Raw genomic sequence first — 20283 nt, forward strand, 5'->3', positions numbered from 1 at the left:
TTTACCCAGCCATCTTTCTGTTGGTTTTTAGCCTGCCAGTAGTGTGTATGTGATATTTTAAAGACTTACTATGCAGGGTACTTAGAAATTTCATATGAGCATTTAAAATGGCAGAAATAGCTGGTAGCTTTCATTTCCACATGTACTCTCAGAACAGAGAAAAACGAGTTCTAATCCATGTCTTTCTAAGCTTCTAGCCTTCTTTTTTTAACTGTCTCAGGGTGAAATTCCACTTTACTTGTTTAATGATGCATACTTTTGAAATTTTACAAAAATAATCATTCATGTTTTGAATTTTTCTGCAACGTAACTTTTTTGGCTTCATATCAGGTTACTGAAATGTATCTATATTGCTCCTATAGAGTTTTAGATAATTCACTTTCATTGTTGTACTGTGTTCTATCATTTGATCATATCATAATTTGTTTATTTCACTTTAATAAACATTCAAGTAGTTTGGGTTTATTTTTTTAAACCATTATTAACACAAGTAAAGCTGTGCTGGAGAGCCTCCATGTCTCGTGGTATACAGTACAGAAGTCTCTAGGAAACACCTAGAAGGAAAATTGCTGAGTCACAGGGTATACACATTTGTTTTTGTTAACTGGATAATACCTAACTGTCTTTCTAAATGGTTGTACCAATGAATATTCCTATCAGCAGTACATAAACATGAAATGCCATTTTTCAAACTTGGACCAAAATATTCATTACTGGGAACTCCAGATCTCAAATAAGTCAAGTGTCAGTTCCATCTATCGCTTTGGTCAATTTCAAACTGTTCTTTGAACAAATCCAGACTTGAAGAAATTTCCGTTCTGTTAAATTTCTAGCCAACTCATCACAATCAACTACGCAAGCAAACAGTACCCCATAAGAACAACAATAAGTAATCACATATTGCTGGCTCCAGGAAGCAAAATGAAGACATTTAAATTAAAGCAAACATGCTTACAAAAATATTCTGGCTATCTCAATTAATCTGAACCAAACTAAGAATAATCTAGATATTTCCCCCAATCTTCTGTTCCCATTTAGTTCATGGCATTTTTATAACGGGACTTGCCAGATAAGAAGCATGTGTGTGTCTGAGAACTAAGGAAAAAAGGATTGGTTTTACTGTCTCTTCAAAAACATATCCGATGTGAATAGACTAAAAACCATTCAATTCTGCAGTTTGTGAATTATATCCCCAGAAAGCTGGTATTAATAATATAGCAGCTAAGTGAAATAAGCCAGTCATAAAAGGACAAATACTGTATGATTCACCCTCTATGAGATATCTAGAGTAGACATTGTCATAGAAATGGAAAAGCAGTTGCCAAGGGCTTGGGGGAGAAGGGAAAAGAAGAGTTGCTATTTAATGGGTAGAATTTCAATTCTGCAAAATAAAAAGAGTTCTGGGTTGGGCGTGGTGGCTCGCACCTGTAATCCCAGCACTTTGGGAGGCCGAGGTGGGCAGATCACCTGAGGTCAGGAGTTTGAGACCAACCTGGCCAACATGGTGAAACCCTGTCTCTACTCAAAATACAGAAATTAGCCAGGCGTGGTGGCAGGTTCCTGTAATCCCAGCTACTTGGGAGGCTGGGGCAGGAGGATCGCTTGAACCCAGGAAGCAGAGGTTGCAGTGAACTGAGATTACATCATCACACTCCAGCCTGGGGGATGAGAGCGAGACTTTGTCTCAAGAAAAAAAAAAAAAAAAAAGAGTTCTGGAGATGGATGGTGGTGACAGTTGTACAACAATGTGAATTCAGTTAATACCACTGAATGTACACTGGATGGTGAAGATGGTAAATTTTATAGTGTATGCCTTTTGCCACAATGTATTATTTATTTATTTACTTAAAAGCAAAAGTGGCGGTGTTTTGTTTCAGTATTAGGTCGGGTTCAAGCAAAAAGAAGGGTTATTCCTTCATAATCATATACATTCTGCACCATAGATTGAGCATTGCACCATTTTTTTATTTTTATAAGCTATACCAAATTTCAGTGCACAAATGCTATAACAGCACATACTGTGGGTGAGAATATAAAAAATTGTGAAAGTCTAAAGTTACTGCTCACATTGCAACCTTGACACAACGACTTTGCAAAAACAAGGGCTTAAATTTAACTGAATATGCCACAATTCAGAAAATGCTACTACCATATGCCCGAGGGGACTGAGTCACACTTGCAGTTTAACTTCAACTCCTGAATTTTTTGACTTCTGTATGTTTAAATTCTCATCAAACTGCAGCTTCAACCTTTGTTTCTGCCACTGATCGCAGAATGCATCGCTTATCATTTGACGTAATCTCTACCATGAAATACTTGTTTTTGAACAGCCTAAGGTTCGGAGGACACTTTTTTAAATGTTAAATAAAAAACTGTCAACGATTACTGGGAATGGAAAAACAGCCAAGCCTCTTTGATGCCATCCTTATGCCTAGAAAAATCTTCCCACTCCCACTCCCACATCGATCAAGTGAGCTGCATCTCTTCCTTCTTTCAAAGTTCACCTTAATTCACTTCTCTATGATTCTATAATGAAGGCAGCTGTGATTACAGCAGAAGTGAAGAAGAGAGTACTACCTACCCTGGGAGCAAGTTAATTTATGGCCATAGGCCCACTAGGGATACAATGAACGAACTACATTTTTTAATGTATGTCTATGCAATAACCTGTATATGATTTTTCCATCTTTAAGAATCTTCAACAGTCCCAGATGCAAGGAAGACAGGCCATCCTGGAGGGGGCTAGGGATTTAGGGATGGCATTCCTATTATTTACAAGGCGCTGAGTTAGACAGACCATGTGTGACCATGGTGTTCCTGCTCAGAAGCTTACAATCGCTTTGGAGAGGCAACGCATTTATCATGCACAGAGAGCTGATAATAGCAGGCAATTTTTCAATCAGCATACATTTATTCAGCAAATATTTACTGAAGACCTACTAAATGCCAGGCACGATGCCAGACATTAGGGACAAAAATATGACTAAGATGTGGTCCCAGCAGAGAAACAGATGGGGTTCCGTATAGTAACCATGTTATCAAGGAGTCATCAGAATGCTACTAGATGATAAAAATAGCAGCTTTCCCCTCTTCGAAAAATGCAGAGTACACATAACTAATCCAGTCACTGAGTGAGCATTCTGGCAATGAAAAAACATATTTGGAATGAGAATAGTGATCTTCAGAACTCTAGGTACCAGGCATTCCAGATACATAAATGTTCTGATCCCCTTGAGTGGCAATTGACCGGCTGACACTGAGGCAAACTTGCCACCATGGAAGATGTGAATTAAAACGAGTGATTGTACTAAGGTATAGAAATGGCACTCGTACTTCCTGTTTCATAACAGTCCTCACAAGACCCTTTTTAAATGTCTGCCTTTCCTGATAGACTGCAACCTGAAAAAAAGGAAGGAACTGGGTCTCTTTTATTTACAGGTTTCCCCAGTGCCTAGTACAACGCCTGACACATAGTAAGCAATTAAAAACATTTATGGCACTAGAATTTTCAATTAGCTGGCTGCATATTGTTGCAAAGTTAACATCTGAAAAGGCTATTAAAATGGTCATGTAAAGACTTAGTAACCAATATAATCTAGTTTAATAATATTTATTTACTTTATTTCTTGTTTTTGAGTCAGGGTCTTCCTATGTTGCCCAGGCTGGAGTGCAGTGATGCGTGTGATCTTAGCTCACTGCAACCTCTGCCTCCCAGGTTCAAGTGATTCTCCTGCCTCAGCCTCCCAAGCAGCTGGGATTACAGGCACGCACCACCATGCCCAGCTAATTTTTGTTTTTTTAGTAGAGACAGGCTTTCACCATGTTGGCCAGGCTGCTCTCGAACTCCTGACCTCAGATGATGTGCCCACCCACCTCGGCCTCCCAAAGTACTGAGATTACAGGCATGAGCCACTGCGCCCAGCTGGTTTAATCATACTTAATCAACTAATGAAGCAAGTTAACTTATGGATACTGTTACTGGCTGAATTTTTTCCCCCCACAACCACTCAAAATTCATGTGTTGAAGCCCTAACTTCCAGTTTCTCAGAATATAACTGTATTTGGAAATAGGACCTTTCGAGAGGTAATTAAAACAAAATAAGGTCATATGGAAGGGCCCTATTCCACTATGACTGGTGTCCTTGTAACAGGAGACTGGGACACAGACTTGGAGGGAAGCCCACGAGAGGACACAGGGAGAAGATGGCCATCTGCAAGCCAAGGAGAAAGACTTCAGAAGGAACCAACCTTGCTGACACTTTCATTTCAAACTTATTGCCTCTAGAATCATAAGAAAATAAGTTTGTGCTCTTTAAGCCACTCAGTCTGGGTTACTTTGTTATGGTAGACCTAGCAAACTGACAGACACTAAGCCCTTGTTTGAGATGGAGCTGTGGCCCTATAAATGGCTATTTTAGAAAGACAATGTGAACTGGCAGCAACGGTACTGGAACAGGAATGAGGAGTCCATATGTCCACTTCTGGTTCCAGTCTGACTTCTTGGTCAAGCCATTTTTACTTCTCTGAGTCTCTTTCCTCCTTTAAATATAGAAGTTTAGATCACATGAGCTCTGAGTTTCAGGTGACCTAGAACTGCATGATTCTATGCAGCAAACTCAATGTTACCTTCTAGGATGTGAGAGATGGCACAGAGGTGTGTCTGTTTTTCCCTGGCTACACTGAGCCACTGGCAGTAGGCTTCCCAAACACTTCCCATCTGCTTCTTGAATCATTTCATACATATCACCCAACATCGCATTAAAGACAGGGTCCTCGGCCAGGCGCGGTGGCTCACACTTGTAATCCCAGCACTTTGGGAGGCCGAGGTGGGCGGGTCACGAGGTCAGGAGTTTGAGACCTGCCTGGCCAACATGGTGAAACCCCCTCTCTACTAAAAATACAAACATTAGCCGGGTGTGGTGGCTCATGTCTGTCATACCAGCTACTCGGGAGGCTGAGGCAGGAGAATCGCTTGAATCTGGGAGGCAGAGGCTGCAGTGAGCTGAGATCATGCCACTGCACTCCAGCCTGGGTGGCAGAGCAAGACTCCATCTCAAAGCAAACAAACAAACAAAAAAACAGGATCCTCTCTCAGCAAGTCTCCTATCACAAAAGGAATACACATCACAACGCAGCCCTGCTGGACCACCCCAGCTCTAAGGGGAGGTCAACTTGTGAGAAATAAGTCGAAGCAACATGAAGAAGAAACAAGGACAAGGTGAAGAATGGCTCCATACATTGTATAATTTTCATCTACTCCAACCAGAAAAGAGCTGCTCATTCTGATCAAAGATGTTAATGAGCCCTGCAAACAGAAATTACTACAATAGAACAGTAGACACCTTCATTAATTATTTTCTCCCGCAATATTAGCACTAATGATTAGAAAATCTTCAATAGCAGCACAAATAAAGATAAACAGACACCAGTCCTTGGTACAGCCTCCGTACAGATCCATACTGGACTGTTCATTCAGCACCCAGTATTCTGGAATTTGCCTATTAATGCAGGTGGAAGCAGTCCTGTTCATACAATATGACCCAAACTCCAAATTCAATGTGAATTTTTGGTTTTGATTTTTGGTTTATTTGTTTGTTTTGTTTTGTTTCCCCAAGGCCCAGCTGTGCCCGTCCCTAAAATCCATGGGATATCCACGTGCCCTCATCAAAATCCCCATTTCTTAGAAGCTCCCTCTAGTGAGTTACTTTTACTGGCAATAAAGAATACTAATTAGCAAAACCATATTTCACACACAAACAAATGCATTAGGATAGTCTTTAAAATAACCTATTTCTTAAGCTTTTATTTTAGGTTCAGGGGTACATGTGCAGGTTTATTAAATAGGTAAACTTGTGCCATGGGGGTTTGTTGTACAGATGGTTTCGTCACCCAGGTACTAAGCCTAGTACCCAATAATTGTTTTTTCTGCTCCTCTCCCTCCTCCACCCTCTACCCTCAAGTAGGACCCAGTGTCTGCTGTTCCCTTCTTTGTGTCCATGAGTTCTTATCATTTAGCTGCCACTTGTAAGTGAGAACATGTAGTATTTAGTTTTTCGTTCCTGTGTTAGTTTGCTAAGGATAATGGCCTCCAGCTCCTTCCATACTCCTGCAAAAGACATGATCTCATTCCTTTTTTATGGCTGCATAGTATTCCATGGTAATATGTACCACATTTTTTTTGTCCAATCTGTCATTGATGGGCATTTAGGTTGATTCTGTGTCTTTGCTACTGTGAATAGTGCTGCAATGAACATTTGCGTGCATGTGTCTAAATTTATGGTAGAATGATTTATATTCCTCTGGGTAGATACCCAGTAATGGGATTGCTGGGTCGAATGGTAGTTCTGCTTTTAGCTCTTTGCGGAATTGCCACACTGCCTTCCACAATGGCTGAACTAATTTATACACTCACCAACAGTGTATAAGTGTTCCCTTTTCTCCGCAACCTCATCAGCATCCAACTGGTTATTTTTTGACTTTTTAATAACAGCCATTCTGACTGGTATGAGATAGTATCTCATTGTGCTTTTGATTTGCATTGCTCTAATGACCAGCGATATTGAGCTGCTTTTCATATTCTTATTGGCCATATGTCTTCTTTTGAAAAGTGTCTGTTCGTGTCCTTTGCTCACTTTTTCATGGGGTTGAAAGTAACCTTCTCCCCGCCTCGCCCCGAGGCAGAGTCTGCTCTGTCACCCAGGCTGGAGCATAGTGGTGCAATCTTGGCTCACTGCAACCTTCGCCTCCCAGGTTCAAGCAATTCTCCTGCCTCAGCCTCCCGCGTAGCTGGGATTACAGGCACTCGCCACCACGCCCAGCTAATTGTTTTTGTATTTTTTAGTAGAGATGGGGTTTCGCCATGTTTGCAAGGCTGGTCTCTAACTCCTGACCTTGTGATCTGCCCACCTTGGCCTCTCAAAGTGCTGGGATGAAAATAACCTTTTAAAAATATATATATTTCGGCCAGGCAAGGTGGCTCATGCCTGTAATCCCTGCACTTTGGGAGGCTGAAGCGGGTGGATCCCCTGAGGTCAGGAGTTCGAGACCATCCTGGCCAACATGATGAAACCCTGTCTCTACTAAAAATACAAAAAACTAGCTGGGGGTGGTGGTGTGCGCCTGTAATCCCAGCTACTCAGGAGGCTGAGGCAGGAGAATCGCTTGAACCCAGGAGGCAGAGGTTGCAGTGAGCCGAGATCACACCACTGCACTCCAGCCTGGGCAACAAAAGCAAAACTCCATCTCAAAAAAAAAAATTCAAAAATTTCTTAATGTTGCCTTCTTAGAGTCTGTATAACCTTCTTCTGGAAAGGGCAATTTTTTTTTAACATCTTGCCCATTTATTAGATATTATAAAGGTTAAGATGAAAATGCTTCCTAAGTGCCTGCCATGTTTTTCCTGTCATATAAATCATGTCTGTATGGGCAGAATCACAAAGCTAGAATGGGTCTGAGGACTCCTCCTCTCAGGCAACTTCCTTCCAACTGTAGGCATTCCCTTGGGTGCCCTCTTACACTCACTGACTCACCCAACATGCATTTGGGCACTTCTGCATTGTATGACTCTCTTGAGGCAAACAGGAAAAACCTGTATCTGCCCTCAAGGGGAGTCCCTCCAAGAGGAGGACACTAGCCATACTGTTGTTATGCTGAAGTTGCGAGGTCCATTTACAGAACCAGCCTTATCACTTAGCAATATAGCCCACATACCCATAAAAAAATTCAAGGGCCTAAGTGAGTGGATGATAATGTGGTCCAAAGGTGTGCACAGACATATGCTGAGTCACTTAGTGGGCTGATCAACAGGGGATTCACGGAGGAAAAGCTAACAGAAGTGACCACTCCAATGCATTGATGATATCAGAGCATGACGGGTCAAGAGAGCCTCCTGCAAGTCATCATCTGCTCAACTGTGAATCGGCATCTGAGAAAATAAGCAACAACCTTACCTCCCAAACACCGACATTAAAGCAATGCATTATTAAAATGGAGGTTCTCAGGTAGTAAATGAACACTTTAAAACTCATGCAATCATAAACATTAGAATATGCAGTAAAGAGATAATGATACTTGTCAGAAGATATTAAGACGACATGGCAATAAAAGGAATCTGTTCACAGAGAGAATGATTCTAAATACAAAATGGTCAGATTGATACTCAGAAGTATTGCTATTAATAGAAATAATATTAGAGAGGTTTCATTATGTAAATGGCTCATGTGTCTGCCAGAAATGTACCCAGTAATAATTTGCATTTCTGCTATAGTGAAAATTTCAGGGATGTCTCTTTGTTGGCTTATGAAGGACCCTTTCATTGGTAAGCCACAGTTTTTATAATCATGATAAGAAGGATCACCTATGCTCTTTGTTGATAATAATAATAACTAATAAGACACTCGTGTGTGCATGGCACTGGGCTGACTCCCGTATGTGCAGCAGTCCTGTGAGGCAGGATTATTATTCATGTTTTAAAGCTGAGAAAACAGAGGCTTAGGTCAACTTTCCCAGGGTCTCAAAGACGATAAATTATGGAGGCTGGATTTGAACTTGAGTCTTTCTGACTCCATGCCCACTCTCCTTCCACTTGCAGTGTAAACACAGTGGCTCAAACTCTGTGGCTTCATGAATATAATGTTTCACAGGGTATGCAGTGATCTTATAAGTAGAAATGGGTCTAGAAAGATGGACACTCCTGGACACTGCATTGCAAATCTCGCTATCTGCTTTCACTCACTGACACCTATATTTGCCCCTTGAGTCCCTTGAATATTGGTGCCACACTCTGCTCAGCTCTTGATATGGTGCAAAGCACTAAAATCACACAGGTGTCACAGCCAAAAATTCTGTATCACTCCAAAGCTGACTTGTCCCCCATCAGTCCCAACTCTGCCCCAGAAGTCTCACTGAAATAAAGTCTCCAGGATACCTGTCTTGCCACTCCTCATTCACATCCTTGGTTTTATGACCCACATTTCTATAGGACTCTCCCTTCTTTAGTTCTAATTATTAAAAGCAGGGTTCTGAAATCCCAAGGTGATTGCAAAACGCCCATCTCAGCCACAAATCTTCATTAGAATGGCTAATCAATAAGAGTTTTGTTTCAGATCCCACCACTTTATTTCCTCTGTATGTTTTTTGAAGAATTTTTCAATTTGCCATCATATAACTAAAACTCAAGCATCAACAGGAAAGAGGAAGAGAAGAGCTCAGAAATAAGCCACTAGTGCTCGAAAATAGGGCGTATGATGTTAGAGCTGGTTTAGAATCCATGCTCCACTGCATCGTAGCTATGGTGGGGCATGGATTCTTATTATTAATTAGTCTTATTTCTTCACTTTTGTCTCACACCACCTGTAAAACAAAAGCAATAATGCTTACTTCATGGGGTAGTGAGGAGGTTTAAATGAGAGGCTACAGCTAATGCTCTTAATGAGATGCCTTCCTTTTCCTCTCTGGCCAGTGAGGGGTGGATCATGTAACAACCTCCTTTCCCTATTCACTCTTCTTCCCCAACTAATCCCCTCAGCCACTGGCACCATGTTCCGCATGTTAGAGGCATCCTTCCTGGGGCAGTGAGACACATCCTGAATCAGTCTTGTCACCCTAAAGGGGACGCTGCAACGTTTGCTCGTGGGTCGATAACACCACACAGAGCTGACATGAGGATGACATGTGACAAGATGACCTAGAGCCTGCTAAATGAACACATGAGCTAAATGCTAGGTACCACTGTGCTTTCCATGAGATTGTTAGGCAGAAGGAAAACAATGAATCTTTGCTCTCCAAAGTTTTGATTTGAATTCACACAGGCAAGATTCTTGTCAATGACCCAGAATCACTTAAGCCCCGAGGGGGCCATGCCACCAGCACAGCAGGGCCAGGTCATGAAGCCCCACTGGGATGCGGGGTTGGGGGCTGTAAGGGTCTCGCTGTCAAGATGTGGCCCTACCAGTGCTAAGTTTTTAGTGCTCCAAAAGCCAGGAGGGGGGTTAAGAAAAAAAAAATGCAAAAAACAAGAATTACCATGCCACAAACATGAACCTCTACAGAACCTAGAAAATGTGAAATTGGGCCAGGCTCACATCTGTAGTCCCAGCACTTTAGGAGGCAGAGGTGAATGGATCACCTGAGGTCTGGAGTTCGAGACCTCGTCGCTACTAATAACACAAAAAAATTAGCCGGGTGTGGTGGCATGCGCCTGTAATCCCAGCTACTCGGGAGGCTGAGGCAGGAGAATCGCTTGAACCTGGGAGGTGGAGGTTGCAGTGAGCCAAGATCACGCCATTGCTCTCTAGCCTGGGCAACAAGAGCAAAACTCCGCCTCAAAAAAAAAAAAGAAAAGAAAAGAAAGAAATGAAAATGTGAAATTGTTAAGACAATTTGGAGTTTAAGGGAAAAAGCACATTTTTGAAAGTGGAAAATAGATGAGAAACATAAATACATTTGCTATGCATTGTTACAATCTGTTATTGATATATGGTCATTTTGTTATAAAGAAACATTTAAAAGGAGGCATGTTTCACCTGTTAACTTGTTTACTTCATAAGATTCTCTTGTTGGGTAGATTTACAGATTTAAGGCACTGCCATAAATCTTTTCAAAACAAGGAAGATTATAAACAAGGTAATTAATTCATTATTTAATTAATTCGGCAAACAAGTCACCCATTGACAAGCCTAGAAAAAAATGCCACCCAATGTTTGTTTTTTCAGTTTTCTTTTCCAGTTTTGGAAGGGAAAGCCCTTGAAACAAACATGACCACACGACCCATATGAGTCCTCATTGTAATGCTTTTCCCCAAGCACCCACAATTCCAGGTCCTCCCAATTTGCTTCCAGTTCTTGCCCAAGTTTAAACCTCTTAACCAATGCCTACTATCTGCAGCCTCAAAGGGAGCTGAGTACTTGCCAACAGACACCGCCACCTCCCCTCCCCGAGGTTCCTGCCTTGCGAGAGTGTGTCATGTGGCTGCCAGGGCAAGGCAGAAGTGTAGGAAAAGGCACATCTCACAGGTTGTCCAGGAGGGTTAGAGCAAATATGTCCAGAGCAGTTTCAAGTTGACTATAGACCCAAGGCTCCGAGCTAATTAATAGAAAGTGAAGCAATGATAGTGACAGCTCAAGGCAAGGGTGTGAAGCTCATGTCATTCGGTAAAGACAGCCCAAGGAAAAAGGACATTTACGCTTGCACCTTATTTGCTTTGCAGACTAACACATTTCTGTTAGAAATATGTCTTTACACCCCAGAGAGATGTTACAAGGTGTCGGCCTGCTACTAATTACAGCAAGCCCGCACTACAGCTAACAATATCACTCTAAATTCACTTGCTTCTGATTACCTACCTGTCATATGAAAGGCTATCCTTCACTCCAGTTGAACAAACCTATTAGATGTCTGGTTTCTTGATGTTTAACTCTCACAAGCAATTATCTCCAGCTTGAAATGCCCTTTTGTCTTCTTTATACAATCACTACTCTTTCTTCTTAGAAAACACAGTTTAAACCACTTCCTCCCTTATCCATCTAAACTAACCCCATCTAGTTCTGGCATCCATGCAATCAATAGATTTAGCATTTACTTAGCAAGCACTACCATGGATTTCTCTGTAATGAAAAAGTTAATCCTACATATGCCTTATATGTAATCTTGAGCAGGTTCTCCTCTTTTCTGGGCCTCGGTTTTCTCATCTGTAGGAGGATAATACTCCCTACCTCATAGGGTTGTTTCTGAGAATTAAACATTTATTTTTAAAAAAACAGCTTTATTAAGATTTAATTTACATATAACTCAAGTGTATAACTCAATGTTTTTTAGTATAGTCACTGTTTTGTAAAACCAACATCACAATCTAATTTTAGATTTTCTTCTCCAAAAAAGAAACCCTGTGTACATTAGCAGTCACTCTGCATTCCTCTCCCACCTCCGGCCTCTGCAACCCCCAAACTAACTTCTGTCTCTATGGATTTGTCTATTCGGGACATTTCATATAAATGAAATTGAAGTATGTGGTCTCTCAATTCACATGATGTTTTGAGGTTCATCTATGTTGTAGCATGTATTAATACTTTGTTTATTGGTTGTTTTTTTCCTGATCAATATTCCATTAAACATTTATTTTGCATGTGTGTGTGTGAGGAGGACACATATTTCATGAGTGCAGAGTGCTCAGCTCAGTACTTGGAGACACAGCACTCTGAAAATGTCTATAGCTTTCATTACCATTGGCATTATTACTATCGTTTTGTCACTTTTGTTTACAATTGCACTGGTCTCCACCAGTTGATTATTAAGCTCTAGAGCAGGGGTTCCCAACCCCTGGGCTACAGATCTCCTGCACAACAGGAGGTGAGCAGTAGGCAAATGAGCAAAGCTTCATCTGTATTTACAGCCACTCCCCATTGTTCAAATTACCACCTGAGCTCTGCCTCCTGTCAGGTCAGCAATGGCATGAGATTCTCATAGGAGCGTGAACCCTACTGTGAACTGCACATGTGAGGGATGTAGGTTGCACCCTCTTTATGAGAATCTAATGCCTGATGATCTGTCACTGTCTCCCATCACCCCCAGATGGGACCGTTTTGTTGCAGGAAAACAAGCTCAAGGATCTCACTGATTCTACATTATGGCGAGTTGCATAATTATTTCATTATATATTACAACATAATAACATAAATAAAGTGCACAATGAATGTAAATGCATTTGAATCATCCCAAAACCATCCCCCCTCCACCCTAGTCCGTGGAAAAACTGTCTTCCATGAAACCAGTCCCTGGTGCCAAAAAGGTTAGGGACCACTGGTCTAGAGAGAAGGAGCTCTTCTTACACACTGCCCAGAAACTGAGGATGTGACAGAAGTTCAACGGGAGCTAACTAAACAACTAAGTAGCAACCTGACAAGGGCTCAGACAGCTCCAACTAAACCTACGCTGCTGCTGCCGCTTACAAAAGCTCATTCATATGTGTGAGTTTAGGCAAAAACACAGTCGTTATCTGATTCTTTAGGCAGGACATTGACCAGATAAATAAATATGTCTGAATCTGCAGAGAAATAATTTCAAAAGGGCTTCAGAAGGAGAAGGAAAATCCACTGTAGCCAGAAGCATCCAAAAGCATCCTGAAAACACGAGTGGAGGAAGGCTGAGCAGGTGTGGGCTGGGGAGGCAGGCAACCCCGCACAGCGGCCAGCACAAACACAAAGCGACGCCCACTGTGCTGGGGAAGCACAGGCAGCACAGTCCGTGCAACGGAAACGCGGCTCCCTACAAGTTGTTTTCAAGGTTCCGGTTTCCCCAGAGCACAACCCTAACCTCAGGCAGTGCACAGTTCTTGAACACCTGAATTGACACCACGGGCATTTCCAACCTGTGCTCCTGACCACCCTCCCCATGACCTGCCTCCCTTACATCATTTCTGTTTTCCTTTCCCATGGTCCTGTGACTTCTCTTACTCTTTCAAATGCAAAATGTCACAGCTGAAGGGAAGGAACCTCCAAGGATGATCTGGGCTACTGCTTTCTTCTTCATAGGGGAGGAAACTGAGATTCCAGAGAGGTTGGTAACTTTCCCAAGGTTACAAAATTAGCGGTGCAGCAAGAACTGAAACCTACATTGTGTGACCACTCTCCTCCTCCCAAAGCAATTTAGTTTCCAACTGGACCTCATCTGCCTACTTGTTTCTCCCCCAGCCCCTAGGCAGCCCTACACTGTGGCTGCTGAGTCATCAGGATGAGTTTTGTTCTCAAGCAAGCCACTGGGACAGGCCCTCATGTCTTGAGTAGGACAAAGTATATTTGGCGACTCCCCACTTTGTGGTCACCCTGCTCTGCCTGATGCATGGGCACCTTCTGCCATGACAACTGTCATTCACCCTGAATAGTCTATGCCATCACACCTCCTTATGGCTACTGACTAACATAACAGGTAAGTGACTAATAAATGGTATCATGAATTAACATGAAAGCTTTTATACAGACAAATATTTGATTCCTCAGTTATATTTTCTTGGGATCTTTTCTTCCTAGGTCATAGCAGTGCTGTTTCAACAGGAAATGTCATAGCTTGAATGCCAGGTGCATTTTAAAAAATAATCTAAACTAAATTAGCTTTTACACCTAACGACGGCCTGGGAATAATAAAGGAACTCTTTGAAAAAGGAAGAAAGTGGAGAAATAGGAACACTTTTACACTGTTGGTGGGACTGCAAACTAGTTCAACCATTGTGGAAGACAGTGTGGCGATTCCTCAAGGATCTAGAACTAGAAATACCATTTGACCCAGCCATCCCATTACTGGGTATATACCCAAAGGATTATAAATCATGCTGCTATAAAGGCACATGCACACGTATGTTTATTGTGGCACTATTCACAATAGCAAAGACTTGGAACCAACCCAAATGTCCATCAATGATAGACTGGATTAAGAAAATGTGGCACACATACACCATGGAATACTATGTAGCCATAAAAAAGGATGAGTTCATGTCCTTTGTAGGGACATGGATGAAGCTGGAAACCATCATTCTCAGCAAACTATCGCAAGAACAAAAAACCAAACACCGCATGTTCTCACTCATAGGTGGGAATTGAACAATGAGAACACTTGGTCACAGGAAGGGGAACATCACACACCAGGGCCTGTCATGGAGTGGGGGGATGGGGGAGGGAAAGCATTAGGAGATATACCTAACGTAAATGATGAGTTAACGGGTGCAGCACACCAACATGGCACATGTATACATATGTAACAAACCTGCACATTGTGCACATGTACCCTAGAACTTAAAGTATAATAAGAAATAAATAAAATAAAATAAAATAAAGAAAAAGGAAGAAAGAAACTAATTGAGCACACTAGAAGTCAACAGCTGTTTCTCCAATTAGAGTCACCTATAACAAGTGAATTCTTAGCAGGGAAAATCACCTTAAAATATCCATGTCCAGTTAGGAAAAAATGTTTCATAAAATAGCCATTAAATTAATTTTCTTGAATTGGCATGGGACAAGAAGCTATATAGTTCAGTTCTGCTAAATACCTAAAAAACTCTGATATACTGCACGCTACGCCAGGCAAATCGCAAGTTGTTGGGGGGGGGATTCCCAGAAATATGTGAATCACAATTGTGACTCATCAGTTTGGGAAATTTAGGACATGATCACTATCAGTCAAACATGATATTATTATCTGCCAAATGTCCAAGATATAAATTTCCTTGGAAACAGCTGGCGGAGGTAGGCATAGCCCTTTAATTTTCCTAATTTGTGGGCTAGCAGATTTTTTGGAATTTCACATACTAGTATGAAAGAGAAATAAATATGTTTTAATTAATGCATACATATGCACAGTTTAAACATATTCATAATCAGGGGTGGATCCAGTCTGTGAGGTCTGCAGTTTATAAAACGAGTCAAGGGGTAGAGGAGTGTGTATGGGGTGTTAGGGTCTTTAAGAAAAGATCTCAAAGGCCAGCCATGGTCGCTCACGCCTGTAATCCCAGAACTTTGGGAGGCTGAAGTGGAGGATCGCTTGAGCCCAGGAGTTCAAGACAAAACTGGGCAACATAGTGAGACCCCCATCTCTACAAAAAAATACAAAAATTAGCTGAGCATGGTGGCATATGTATCTGCTCACAGCTACTCAGAAGGCTCAGGTGGGAGGATCACTTGAGCCTGGGAGGTTGAGGCTGCAGTGAGCCAAGATCACACCACTGCAATCCAGCCTGGATAACAGAGCTAGACGCTGCCTCAAAAAAAAAAAAAAAAAAAAACTGCACAAAATTATCAACATAAAATTAGGTACAGGGTCTTAGAAAGGGCCTGCAGGAGCGAGACGCCTTGACGCTGAAGTGTCACTAGCTTCCAGATAAAACCTCCTGGCCCACAATGCATGCACACATCACAGTGGTGGGAACACCTATAAATGACCAAGATCAACATATTTCATTATAATTCCCTTCAATGCCAAGTATATGGTAAACACTTTAGTATACATTTTTGCTGAGTACACGTGGCTAAATAGAAATGTTTACAAATTATGTTGTCGAGCTGTTAAATGAATTCCAATATGTGGCTTTACTACCTCATCAGGAAAACCTGTATCCCACAGTCATTTATCAGGCAGCAATGTCTACCTTATGGAAACCCATCTGCAGGTTCCTAAGCAAGTAGCCCGGATTAATATCATAGTGCAGCTAGTCGGTGGCTATAATTAAATGCAGAAGTGGTATTGAGAGGTGAAGCCAGCTGGACTTCTTGGGTCGAGTGGGGACTTGGAGAACTTTTCTGTCTTATAAGGGGATTGTAAAATGCACCAATGAGTGCTCTGTAAAAACACACCAATCAGCGCTCTGTAGCTAGCTAGAGGTTTGTAAAATGGACCAATCAGCACTCTGTAAAATGGACCAATCAGTGCTCTGTAGAATGGACCAATCAGCAGGACATGGGCAGGGACAAATAAGGGAATAAAAGCTGGCCACTCCAGCCAGCAGAGAAAACCCGCTCGGGTCCCCTTCCACGCTATGGAAGGTTTGTTCTTTCGCTCCTCACAATAAATCTTGCTACTGTTCGCTCTTTGGGTCCCTACCATCTTTAAGAGCTGTAACACTCATTGTGAAGGTCCGCGGCTCCATTCTTGAAGTCAGCAAGACCACAAACCTATCGGGAGGAACCAACTCCAGACACAGGCTCACCGCAACCTCCGCCTCCTAGGTTCAAGCGATTCTCCTGCCTCAGCCGCCTAAGTAGCTGGGATTACAGGCATGCCCCACCACACCCGGCTAATTTTGTATTTTTAGTAGAGATGGGGTTTCCCCATGTTGGTCAGGCTGGTTCTTGAACTCCCAACCTCAGGTGATCCACCTGCCTCAGCTTCCCAAGGTGCTGGGATTACAGGCCTGAGCCATTGTGCCCGGCCCCTGGGTTTCTTTCTTAAGGCTTTTGGAGCTCCAAGGGGCCAGGGAAGTGCAGCTTCAACCAGCAGCAGCCATTGTTCTAACAGAAATCTGAAAATAACACATTCACTCTGACATGCCAACTCACTACTTTTAATTGTGGCTCATTAAAGATGTAAATAGAAGAATTATGTTCACCTCTACTACAATTTCATTGCTGCAGTAAAATTACAATGTTTGCTTCTATGCAGAAAGAAATACTTCTTCTCTGAGTAATAGCACCAGAAGTGGAGGCCTACGATTCACCAATTCTCCAACAGTAGGCATCACATGTGACTGCCTGTTGTTGGACAGAGGCAGATGGACAGAACGTTATTTTTTTTTAATGAAAAGAAAGGACACATCAGTTGAAAGATGCAACAGGCGCATCTCATTTTATTGCATTTCACTTTGTTGTCCTTTGCAGATACTGCGTTTTTTTTTCAAATTGAAGTTCTGTGGCAACCCTGTGTCAAGCAACTCCACCAGCATCACCTCTCCAACAGCATGTGCTCATGTTGAGCCTCTGCCACATTTCGGTAATACAGTATTTCAAACTTTTGCGCTGTTGTAACTGTTATGGTGATCTGAGATCAGTGCTCTTTGACGTTACTATTATAATTGTTTTGTTCACCATGAACCACACACCCCATATAAGGTAATGAACTTAATCAGTAAATGTCATGTGTGTTCTGACTGCTACAAAGACTGGCTGTTCTCTCTCCCTCCCCTCAGGCCTCCTTGTTTCCTCAGACACAAGAGTATTGAAATTGGCCAGGCACGGGGGCTCACGCCTGTAATCCCCGCACTTTGGGAGGCCAAGGTGGGCAGATCACGAGTTCAGGAGATCAAGACCATCCTGGCTAACATGGTGAAACTCAATCTCTACTAAAAATACAAAAAATTAGCCGGACGTAGTGGCGGGTGCCTGTAGTCTCAGCTACTCGGGAGGCTGAGGCAGGAGAATGGCGTGAACCCGGGAGGCGGAGCTTGCAGTAAGCAGAGATCGTGCCACTGCACTCAAGCCTGGGTGACAGAGCGAGACTCTGTCTCAAAAAAGAAAAAAAAAAAAGAATATTGAAATTAGGCCAATTAATAACCCTAAAATAGCCGCTAAGCATTCAAGTGAAAGGAAGAGTGAGTCGCATACCTCTCAATTTAAATAAGAAAACTAGAAATGATTAAGCTTAGCGAGGAAGGCATGTTGAAAGCTGACATATGTCAAAAGCCAGGCATCTTGTGGCTGAAGGGTTAGCCAAGCTGTGAATGCTAAGGAAAAGTTCTTGAAGAAAATTAGAAGTGCTACTCCAGTGAACTCATCAATGGTAAGAAAGTGCAACAGCCTTGTTGCTGATATGGACAAAGTTAGAGTGGTCTGAATAGAAAAGCAAACCAGCCATACATTCCCTTAAGCCAAAGCCTAATCCAGATCAAGGCCCTAACTCTCTTCACTTCTATGAAGGCTGAGAGAGGCGAGGAACTTGGAGAAGAAAAGTTTGAAGCTAGCAGAAGTTGGTTCGTGAGATTTAAGGAAAGAAATCTTCTCCAAATGCTGATGTAGAAGCTGCAGCAGGTTATCCAGAAAATTTAACTAAGATCATTGATGAAGGTGACTACAGATTTTTCAACGTAGGCAAAGCAGCCTTCTATTGGAAGAAAATGCCATTTAAGACTTTCATAGCTAGAGAGGAGAAGTCAATGCTTGACTACAAAGCTTCAAAGGAGAGGCTGACTCTCTTGTTAGGGGCAAATGCAGCTAGTGACTTTAGTTGAAGCCAATGCTCATTTACCATTCCAAAAATCCTAGAGCCCTAATAATTATGCTGAATCTACTCTGCCAGTGCTATAGAAATGGAACAACAAAGCCTGGATGAAAGCACATTGGGTTACTAAATACTTTAAGCCCACTGTTGAGACTTAATTGCTCAGAAAAAGATTCCTTTCAAAATATTACTGCTTATTGACAATGCACTTCGTCACTCATCTAAGAGCTCTGATGGAAATATACAAGGAGATTCATGTCGTTTTCACACCTGCTAACACAACACCCATTCTGCAACCCATGGATCAAGGAGTAATTTTTATTTTCAAGTCTTATTATTTAAGAAATACATTCTGTAAGGCTATCATTGCCACAGAAAGTAATTCCTCTGATGGATCTGGGAAAAGTAAATTGAAAACCTCCTGGAAAGGATTCACCATTGTGGATGTCATTAAGAACATTTGATTCATGGGAAGAGGTCAAAATATCAACATGAACATCAGTTTGGAAGAAGCTGATTCCAACCCCCATGGATGACTTGAGGGTTTCAAGACTTCGGTGGAGGAAGGAACTGCAGATGAGGTGGAAACAGCAAGAGAATCAGAATTAGAAATGGAGCCTGAAAATGTGACTGAATTGCTGCAATCTCATGATCAAACTTCAGCAGATGAGGAGTTGCCTCTATGGAGGAGCAAAGAAAGTGGTTTCATGGCCGGGCACAGCGGCTCACACTTGTAATCTCAGCACTTTGGGAGGCCGAGGCAGGGGAATCACAAGGTCCGGAGATAGAGGCCATCCTGGCTAACACAGCTAACATTGTGAAACCCATCTCTACTAAAAATACAAAAAATTAGCCCAGCGTGGTGGCGCGCACCTGTAGTCCCAGCTACTCAGGAGGCTGAGGCAGGAGAATTGCTTGAACCTGGGAGGTGGAGGTTGCAGTGAGCGGAGATCGCGCCACTGCACTCCAGCCTGGGTGACAGAACGAGACTCCGTCTCAAAACAAACAAACAAACAAAAAAACCAGTGGTTTCATGAGATGTAATCTCCTCCTGATGAAGATGCTGTGAACACTGTTAAAATGACAACAAAGGATTTGAAATATTACATAAACTTAACTGATGCCGTGACAGGTTTGAGAGGACTGACTCTAACTTTGAAAGTTCTACTATGGGTAAAATGCTCTCAAACAATGGTGCATACTACAGAGAAATCTTTCATGAAAGGAAGAGTCAATAAATGTGGCAAACGTCATTGTTGTCTAATTTTAAGAAATTGCCACCGCCACCCCAGCTTTCAGCAACCACCTCCCTAAATCAGTCAGCAGCCATCAACGTAGAGGAAAGACCCTTTACCAACAAAACGATTATGGTTCAGTGAAGATGATCGTTAACAGTTTTTAGCAATAAAGCATTTTAAAATTAAGGTATGTACTTTTTTTTAGACAAAATGTTATTGGATAATTAATAGACTATAGTATGGTGTAAACATAACTTATATGCACTGGAAAACCAAAAAATTTGTGTGATTTGCTGTATTGCAATACTTGCTTTACTGCTATGGTCTATAAGTGAACCCAAAATATCTCTGAGTG

Source organism: Pan paniscus, chromosome 5 (genome assembly GCF_029289425.2).
Source record: "Pan paniscus chromosome 5, NHGRI_mPanPan1-v2.0_pri, whole genome shotgun sequence".
In the NCBI taxonomy this organism is placed as follows: domain Eukaryota; kingdom Metazoa; phylum Chordata; class Mammalia; order Primates; family Hominidae; genus Pan; species Pan paniscus.